The sequence below is a fragment of the Hyperoodon ampullatus genome (genome assembly GCF_949752795.1).
Source record: "Hyperoodon ampullatus genome assembly, chromosome: 20".
Classification (NCBI taxonomy): Eukaryota; Metazoa; Chordata; class Mammalia; order Artiodactyla; family Ziphiidae; genus Hyperoodon; species Hyperoodon ampullatus.
Window position 1 is genome coordinate 23,609,025 of NC_136933.1, and position 10,703 is coordinate 23,619,727.

Here is a 10,703-nt window from a genome sequence, read left to right on the forward strand (position 1 = left end):
CCCCCTCCACACTCTCCCCCTCCACACTCTCCCCCTCCACTCTCTCCCCCTCCACTCTCTCCCCCTCCACACTCTCCCCCTCCACACTCTCCCCTTCCACTCTCCCCCTCCACTCTCTCCCCCTCCACTCTCTCCCCCTCCACACTCTCCCCCTCCACTCTCTCCCCCTCCACTCTCTCCCCCTCCACTCTCTCCCCCTCCACACTCTCCCCCTCCACTCTCTCCCCTTCCACTCTCTCCCCCTCCACACTCTCCCCTTCCACTCTCTCCCCCTCCACACTCTCCCCCTCCACTCTCTCCCCCTCCACTCTCTCCCCCTCCACACTCTCCCCCTCCACACTCTCCCCCTCCACTCTCTCCCCCTCCACTCTCTCCCCCTCCACTCTCTCCCCCTCCACTCTCTCCCCCTCCACTCTCTCCCCCTCCACACTCTCCCCCTCCACACTCTCCCCCTCCACTCTCTCCCCCTCCACACTCTCCCCCTCCACACTCTCCCCTTCCACTCTCCCCCTCCACTCTCTCCCCCTCCACTCTCTCCCCCTCCACACTCTCCCCCTCCACTCTCTCCCCCTCCACTCTCTCCCCCTCCACTCTCTCCCCCTCCACACTCTCCCCCTCCACTCTCTCCCCTTCCACTCTCTCCCCCTCCACACTCTCCCCCTCCACTCTCTCCCCCTCCACACTCTCCCCCTCCACTCTCTCCCCCTCCACTCTCTCCCCCTCCACACTCTCCCCTTCCACTCTCTCCCCCTCCACTCTCTCCCCCTCCACTCTCTCCCCCTCCACACTCTCCCCTTCCACTCTCTCCCCCTCCACACTCTCCCCTTCCACTCTCTCCCCCTCCCCCTCCCCACACCCATACTCCATTCATTCCTCCTCCTTCGCCCCATCACTCTGACAAGGAGTTCCTCCTTCTCTCAGAGGCTAATTTCTCCTTATTTCAAACCTCCCTGCCTCCATCCTCTCTCCGTGTTATGCCAACCTCCAAAAAAGGTCCAGAAAGATCTTTTTGTCCCACAAATCAGGTAACATTGCCCTCCTCATCAGAATTTACCAGTGGCTCCGCACTGGCTCCAGGACAAAGCCTAAAGGCTCTTCCGCAGCGCCCAAGTCTTTCACAGAGGTCCCAGCTGGGCGGCTCTCAGCCTCGCTCTCTGCTCTCGCAACACCGACCTGCTTGCCGTGTTCTCTGCTGAGAACACCCCTCCTCTCTACAGCTCTACAGCAACTGCTTTCCATAGGGACTCAGCTCGGATGTGCCTTCTGAGAGGCACCCAGGAGATGCTCAGCATACCTCTCTCACTGCCCTTTTGTCACACCTCCAATATGGTAATTATCTTGTAGTATCATCACACAGATGCAAGTCTGACAGTAAACTCCTTGACAGCAGATACCACCTCTGTTCCCATTCATATCCAGGTTTCTAATGCAGTGCCTGGCACCTAGCTTATGCTCAGCAGGTATATGCTGGGATTATTGTGACCCCTAAACCCCTTAGTAGCTGTTTCCTCTTTTTCTGTTGCAAATGCAGCTTCCATGTCAGGGTCGCAGAGTAGCTGTCTCACATCACAGATCTGTTCCTCTCCCTTCTCATCTCTTTATTGCCCACCTTTCTTTCCTCCAGTCTCTCTGTTGAGAGAAAACTATCCTCTCTGTCATATCTTGAATTTTCCTTCATTTTCTATCCTCTTGACACCTACCTTGCTCTGTGAAAATGGACTCTGAAACCCTCTGACCAGGTCCCAGCTCTCGTGATGGGTCAGAAGAGGAACCTGGCACCAGGACTGTGATGTTTTCTGGCCTGGCTCTGCCCCCCTGACTGGCTTCATCTCAGCTTTTGTTTTCCAGTTCCAACTCTTGCACTATTTCCTTTTCTAGTCTTGGTTTCAAGCTCCTTCTTCAGACATTTACTTACCAGGAAGAAAAGGGGGAGGGACATATTTCTGCTAAAAATGAAATTATTGTGAAATCATGGTGTCCTTCCTGTCAGTGGTGTGACACCTACAGGGAGACGGGTGGGATGTACCTCCGGCCCATTCCTGCTTTTACCCTCATACCCTGGCCTTCTCTTCAGACATCAGTGCCCTTCTACATATCCCCCTGCCCAAGTTTCCATCAGCCTCTGTTTATCTCCACTGGTTAGTGAGATTTTCTGATCCCCAAACTGGGATGCTTGACAAAGGAGATTTTCTCATTTGTGGATTTATTTGCTTGATAAGCCTTAAGAAACATTACAGTTACATTGCATTAAAGTGATCTCTTTACCAATTTTATTGAAAAGTTACACTAAATTGGAATTGTTCTAGAAAATCTGGACTGAAAGTTTGCTGAGGCAAGTGAAGCAGTTGTAGAAAAATAAGAGGAATAGAAAAGGGGGGAAATTATATACTCTATTTTAGCCAGGTTTTTCAGTAAGAGACTTTATTTACAAAGCTTAATTTAACCAAAACTGCTTTTGTATTAGTCAAGCATGTTGGTCTGTACGATTTATCACTTAAAAATATTTTCAGATAAATTAGAAAAAGAGAAAGGACAAGGGACATGAGAGAGAAATGCCTAAAATATAACTGTCATTGACCATAAGTGCCTGGGCGGTGAGGGCAAAGACGGTGTTAAAATTGTGTCTTCCAAAAAGATGTGTTGAAGTCCTAACCCCCGAGTACTGATGTTATTTGGAAACAAAGTCACTGCAGATATAATTAATTAACATGAGGTCAGACTGGTGGGCCCTTAATTCAACATGACTGTTGTCCTTATAAGAAGTTGGTGTGAAGACATGGAGAGGATGACATGTAACAGCAGAGGCAGAGGTTGGAGTCATGCAGCTGCAGGCCCAGGACAGCAGGCAACAGGTAGAGCAGATTAGAGCACGGCCTTGCTCACACCTCGATTTTGGACTTCTAGCCTCCAGAACTGAGAGAGTTAATTTCTGTTGTCTTACCCACTGTGTGGTAATTTGTAACGGCCATCCTAGGAAACTAGTTTGGGCAGAAAATTAATACCTGAGGCCACATTCTTCTGCTAAGGGTGACATGGGGGCTCGGTTTTGGCCTCTTCCATGGCTGTGTCTCATTAAGTTTTCAGTAGTTCAGTTCTCTCCATGTGAAGGAGGCGTTAGTAATAACTAATGCACTAGAACTCAGGGCTGAAATGGGGGCAAATTGTAAATTATGGTCAATTCATACAAAAAATGATTGGTCTTTTGCCAGTGATGCCCCGCTGTAATCAGTTATCTCTTGTTTGTGAGAGACGGAGTGGATTTTGATTGATTTTAGGTAAATGTAATAAAAGCTGATTGACTAAAATTTGACTTTGTGGAAATAAAACTTGCCTAATGATGAATTCATTGAATTGACAACATTTGCTGATTTACCAAATTTATCATTCATATTGAATAAGAATGACTTTAATAGCAAACAGAGTTTTCTGGAAATATTCAGTTAACTGGTTTCAGTTTTGTCTAGCAGTATTGAAAGTAATGTTCAATTTCTTGAAAGCTAACAATCATAGGGTAATATAGTCCTCTTATGAATAAATATACTTAGAATCCAGTAAATCATACTCTGTCACCAGGGACCCAAATTTCAGTGTTTTATAAGAAAGCTTTTCTGCTAGAATATCAATTTTTATTTGACTAACTTTCTTTGGATAGTAGTTTTAGGATTCTTTTTCCAATTTCTTAAGTACTCTATCAAACTTCATTGGGAATTTCTAGCCATTAATAGCCAAATTTTACTATATTATATAGTTTTTCCTATTCCTAGATTTTTTTATTGTATCCACATTTATTTTACCATTTTACTTTTTATTCTTCATTCACATTTTTGTAATAATGGTGTAGACATATTAAATTTTAAAATTTATTTATTTATTTGGCTGCATGGGGCCTTAGTTGCAGCATGCAGGATCTTCGTTGCCACGTGCAGGATCTTTAGCTGCGGCACATGGGATGTTTAGCTGCAGCATGCAAACTCTTAGTTGTGGCATATGGGATCTAGTTCCCTGATGGGATTGAACTTGGGCCCCCTGCATTGGGAGTGTGGAGTCTTTAGCCACTGGACCATCAGGGAAGTCCCTAGATATATTTGAAGCACTTGTCATACATTCTTTTGTAGTAATACCTTAGGGCACCACCACTTTGAAAGATTTTACTGTTTACATTGGATCTTTCTGCAAACCACCACCAAATCTATATATCTCTCTTGTTCCCCATTAGAAACCAAAATGCTAGCATTTAAAAAAAATTTTTTAACATCTTTATTGGAGTATAATTGCTTTACAATGGTGTGTTAGTTTCTGTTTTATAACAAAGTGAATCAGCTATACGTATACATATTTCCCCATATCTCCTCCCTGTTGCGTCTCCCTCCCACCCTCCCTATCCCACCCCTCTAGGTGGTCACAAAGCACTAAGCTGATCTCCCTGTGCTATGCGCTGCTTCCCACTAGCTATCTGTTTTACATTTGGTAGTGTATATATGTCCATGCCACTCTCTCACTTCGTCCCAGCCTACCCTTCCCCCTCCCCATGTCCTCAAGTCCATTCTCTATGTCTGCGTCTTTATTCCTGTCCTGCCCCTAGGTTCTTCAGAACCTTTTTTTTTTTTTCCATATATATGCGTTAGCATATGGTATTTGTTTTTCTCTTTCTGACTTACTTCACTCTGTATTTCAGACTCTAGGTCCATCCACCTCACTACAAATAACTCAATTTCATTTCTTTTTATGGCTAATATTCCATTGTATATATGTGCCACATCTTCTTTATCCATTCATCTGTCGATGGACACTTAGGTTGCTTCCATGTCCTGGCTATTGTAAATAGAACTGCAATGAACATTTTGGTACATGACTCTTTTTGAATTATGGTTTTCTCAGGGTATATGCCCAGTAGTGGGATTGCTGGGTGGTACGGTAGTTCTATTTTTAGTTTTTTAAGGAACCTCCATACTGTTCTCCATAGTGGTTGTATCAATTTACATTCCCACCAACAGTGCAAGAGGGTTCCCTTTTCTCCACACCCTTTCCAGCATTTATTATTTGTGGATTTTTTGATGATGTCCATTCTGACCAGTGTGAGATGATATCTCATTGTAGTTTTGATTTGCATTTCTCTAATGATTAATGATGTTGAGCATTCTTTCATGTGTTTGTTGGCAATCTGTAAATCTTCTTTGAAGAAATGTCTATTTAGGTCTTCTGCCCATTTTTGGATTGGGTTCTTTGGGGTTTTTTTGGGTTTTTTTTTTTTGCGGCACACTGGCCTCTCACTGTTGTTGCCTCTCCCGTTGCGGAGCACAGGCTACGGACGTGCAGGCTCAGCGGCCATGGCTCACGGGCCCAGCCACTCAGCGGCATGTGGGATCCTCCTGGACCGGGACACGAACCCGTGTCCCCTGCATTGGCAGGCAGACTCTGAACCACTGTGCCACCAGGGAAGCCCTCTTTGTTTTTTTTTTTTTTTTGATATTGAGCTTCATGAGCTGCTTGTATATTTTGGAGATTAATCCTTTGTCAGTTGCTTCGTTTGCAAGTATTTTCTCCCATTCTGAGGGTTGTCTTTTCGTCTTGTTTATGGTTTCCTTTGTTGTTCAAAAGCTTTTAAGTTTCATTAGGTCCGATTTGTTTATTTTTGTTTTTATTTCCATTTCTCTAGGAGGTGGGTCAAAAAGGATCTTGCTGTGATTTATGCCATAGAGTGTTCTGCCTATGTTTTCCTGTAAGGGTTTTATAGTGTCTGGCCTTACATTTAGGTCTTTAATCCATTTTGAGTTTATTTTTGTGTATGGTGTTAGGGAGTGTTCTAATTTCATTCTTTTACATGTAGCTGTCCAGTTTTCCCAGCAACACTTATTGAAGAGGCTGTCTTTTCTTCATTGTATATTCTTGCCTCCTTTACCAAAGATAAGGTGACCACATGTGCGTGGGTTTAGCTCTGGGCTTTCTATCCTTTTCCATTTATCTATATATCTGTTTTTGTACCAGTACCATACTGTCTTGATTACTGTAGCTTTGTAGTATAGTCTGAAGTCCGGGAGTAAAATTTTTTAAGCATTTGTAAAAATACAATAAATATAGCAGTTTATAAAGTCAACAATAAATTGTGGTGCTTTTGCTACTGTAACAAATCACCACAAGCTTAATGGAATAAAACAACACAGGTTCATTCTTTATAGTTCTGGAGGTCAGAAGTCTGAAATATTTTCACCGGGCTGATGTCAAGGTCTGGGTCCTTCTGAAGCCTCCAGGGGAGTATCTGTCTGCTCACCTTTTTCAGCCTCTAGTGGCCAGTTGTATTCCTGGACTTGCAGCCCCTTCCTCTGACCTCATTGCTATCTTAGTGCCATCTCCTCTTCTGTAGTCAGATCTTCCTCTGCTTTCCTCTTACAAGGATACTTGTGACCCTACATGTAGGGTCCACCCAGATAATCCAGGCATCAATTTTGGTGCCCAACATGGGGCCGACCTGGGGACAGTCCTGGGGTAGAGGGACATCTCCTGGCTTCATTGGATGCTTCAAGGCTTTCTCCACGTCATCCTCTTTCAAGAGAGTGGAGGGTTGGAGAATTCCTTTAGAGGCCAGATCTCCTGGGACCCTTGCCTGGAAAGGCCGAACTCCAGTCATACCCCATCTGCCATCAGGCAGCTGGAACTCCAAGGCAGGAGTAGACAGCAGGAGAGGGGCTGCCCTGGCAGCTGCCGAGGCCCTCTTTGCCTTGAGGACATTCTTCTCTTCTTCCTGCCTGGACCACACTGGACTTCACACTCTGAGGAATTATTTTGGGTAAGCAGAAAAGATAGCATCTGACATTGCAGCACCTCTGCCAGAATCTGGATAAGTCCCCTGGCGTGCACTCCAAGGCCGCTTCGACTTTGTCCCTCTGAAGAACTTTTGGTTCCATCTGGGGAACATTCAGTTCCCATCTGTGATTTTCCTTTTTGGAAATCCCATCTGTAAGGCGCCGCTTGGACTAAGGTAATGGGCTAAGTGGGACTTGGAAGCAGCCACTCTGAGCTTTGTGCTGTCTGTTTTTTTCTGGCGTAAGCCTTCCGGCTGCTGGCAGGGGTTCTGGTTTGTTTTCAGTCCACACGTGAGTGTTTTTCGATTGAATATGGGACGCGCTTCTTTAATTCCATCTGATAGCCCCTGCCCCCCCGCCCCCGGGAAAACTAAGGCAAACTGGTCGACCTACAGCTATAAGCCTGTGACTAAGAAAAAGGAATGAGATTCTATTATAATCTTGTCTGGCCAATGCGCATTCTTGAAAATGGGAAAGGCAGTTTTTCAATGGTAGCCTAAATTATTATACTATTCTCCAGCTAGAACTGTTTTGTCACAGGAATAGAAAGACTGGGAATTCTCTCCAGTCCATCTGGGCTAGCCAATCTGGGCTCCCTGAGAACCAACTCTGGATTTGTTCTCTTTCAAGAACTGAGCCAATCTGTTTAGAGGCCTATGTCTGGGAGTGGAAGTGGAATTTTTAGACTATACCTCCTCTGATTTTCTGTCTGTGTGACTATAGCTTATCTGTCATTTGTGTTTTTGTGTGTATTGTTTTGGGGTGAGCCACTGTGGCTTGGGCAGGGTGGGAAAATTCTGCCTGTTCGTTTTTGGGTTTTTTTTTTGCGGTACGCGGGCCTCTCACTGTTGTGGCCTCTCCCATTGCGGAGCACAGGCTCCGGACGCGCAGGCTCAGCAGCCATGGCTCACGGGCCCAGCCGCTCCGCGGCATGTGGGATCCTCCCAGGCCGGGGCACGAACCCGCGTCCCCTGCATCGGCAGGCGGACTCTCAACAACTGCGCTACCAGGGAAGCCCCGTTTTGAGCCACTGTGAGTCCTCTGTCTGGGAGTGGAAATGAAAACTTTGGGCTACACCTTGTCTGATATTTTGTTTGTGAGACCATGTCTGTTGTTTGTATGTATGTGTGTCAGTACTTCCATTGACTGGTCGAGACGTCTTTGATAAATAAGAGGGATTTGCTTTCTCCCTCCAAAGTTTTTTTGCAATACTGCGTTTGATAACAGCTTGTAAGTTTCTTTACCTTCCAAGTGATCTGTTCTATATTGCCTTTGAAATCTTCGTCACTTCAGCTAAGTGAATAACTATTGTCTCACAGTGACCTATATATGTCCTGGTAAAATATTATCAGTCATAATTCTAGCTATTTTAAAATGCTGCATGTCACAGTAATAACTAAGTTTCTCTTGTCAGTTACATTGTGATCAGATGTTTAACCATGACTCTTTAAGCCTTTCCTTGATTTATAGACAGTTACTGTTGTACTCTGATGCTTTTACAAAGGTCTTCATCTTCAAAAAAATTTATGCAAATGACCTGTTGACAAATACAATTCTCTGATAAATTTCATATGCTGCTGAACTGGGTAAGAAATTTAAAAAAAAGTCTTAACGGAGAGTCTGATGGCTTCATAAAAAGTTAACAAAAGGATTAGTTACTGGGTGAACTGGTAAATAATGTTTATGGTTTTCCAGACATAGGGAGCCCATTCCCCTCAAGCTACTTAGGACTTCAAGCAATTGGGTAAATTACACCTCTGTATGTAAAATTGAAATATTTTTCTTTTCTCTCTGCCTGGTCCCTCCAGAAATTGGAGACTCTTGAGTTATGGAGATGAGGATAATTTTAGAAATAAAAGGTTATGTTTCAATAGATATGAAATTCTAGTTCTGTTAATTGAAGTCTGTAATTATGAAAGTTACTGCGTTAACCACATTTTTGCCCTGATGTTTAGGAGGAAAGGAAAATTACCTAGTGAAGTTATTAGAGTGTAATTACTCATGATGTATCACTGTTTGCTTTAGGTCTACTGCTAAAGCACACGTACAATGCTTGTGTGACAACTGGATATAAATGATAAAATATATGGCCTATGAAGCATTTCCTCATAAACATACCCCTGAGTTTGTTCATGATACCTGGTCAATTTTCCCCCAGTGTGGACTAACTAAGCAAATATAAAGGAGGCCTAGCGCCGAGGAACATGATTGACACCTGGGGCAAACAGCTGACTCACCCTGGCATCAAGGGACAGATATTTGGATCATCAGTGTTTTCTATTGAATGATTTGCAATCAAAAGGGGAAATGATGAAAAATGTGCATGTATTGAGGTATGAGGAAGTCACTCTGGCCTATATATGGTTTAACTTTTTAAAAAAGCAGCCTGTTTTGTGGCCTTTTAGACATGCATTTTATATCTGCTTTGACATTGAGGAGGGGAATGCATTTGAAAGTCAAAATGGAGTAATTATGGTAAGACTAGGTGACCACTGTGGATGTGATTTCAGACACATTCTTATTGTGAACTTGAATTTTCTGAGGTATGTCAGACTTGGGATGCCACAAGGATTTAAAAATTCTCCCACCCTCTTCAATGGGATTTTGGCTAAAGATTTAAGAGGATTACACCTGGTTCAAGTTTGAGTAGAGGCCTTTCCAACCAGAACAGAAAAGCATCAGAAGTGACAAAAGCCCTTCTTAAGGACATTATTCCTAGGTATGGCCTTCCCTCTACTATTCAGAGTGACAATGGACCTGCTTTCACTGCAGACATAAGACAAACAGTAAACAAAGCTTTAAGTATAAAATGGAAACTTCACTCAGCATGGAGACCCCAATCTACGGGAAAGGCTGAGAAGATGAATCACACTCTGAAGAAAACTCTCGGCAAGCTATGCCAAGAAACACATCTAAAATGGAACAAGATCTTGCCAGTTGCTCTCCTCTGTATACAGGTGCCCCCTAGAAGCGGGCTAGGATTGAGCCCTACGAAATTATATATGAGAGACCATTCTTCGCTCCTAAGTGTAAACAAAGAGAAGAGAAACATTTCTAACACGGGAGGTAAAAATTAAACAGTATATACAACAGATTGGACAGTTGTTAACTGCTATGCATGAATTTGTGTCCCACAGGTCTCTCCCTTGCCTGGAAGCTCCCTTGCATACCTTCAGCTGCAGCTGCTGCTGAAAGTATAAAAAGAGCAAGGACCTGAGCAGCAGCTTGAAGAGAAATGGAAGGGGTCCTATAATGTACTTCTTAAAACCCATGCCTCTCTAAAATTGGATGGAGGACTTCCCTGGTGGCACAGTGGAGGGGACATGGGTTCAATCCCTGGTCTGGGAAGATCCCACATGCTGTGGAGCAACTAAGCCTGTGCACCACTACAAATGAAGCCTGTGTGCCTAGAGCCCGTGCTCCGCAACAGGAGAAGACACCACAGTGAGAAACACGTGCACCGCAACAAAGAGTAGCCCCTGCTCACCGCAACTAGAGAAAGCCACGCAAAGCAACGAATACCCAAAGCAGCCAAAAATAAATAAAAAAAAAAATAAATTAATTTAAAAAATAAATTTGGATGGAGTAAAACCTCAGGTACCTCACCCTGGAGTAAGAAGATGACCAGAGACTGACCAGCCAAGCCTGCCTATAGCCAGCGAGCAGACTCCCGAGAAGTGGACATCTTACCCTTTGGGAGACCTTAAGTATTTTTTCTCACAAGCAAAATGAGAATTCTGTTCTCTTACCCTTTCTCATACCTTTTACCTTTCCCCATGAAACTATGGGTTCATATGCTGATTCCTTCGATAATTCTAACTGCTGGATATATGATCAACTTCCTACTTCAGGGTCTTCAGGATTGCCTTGGTGGGTCTTCCCCTTACAGGGAATGGTTTGAAA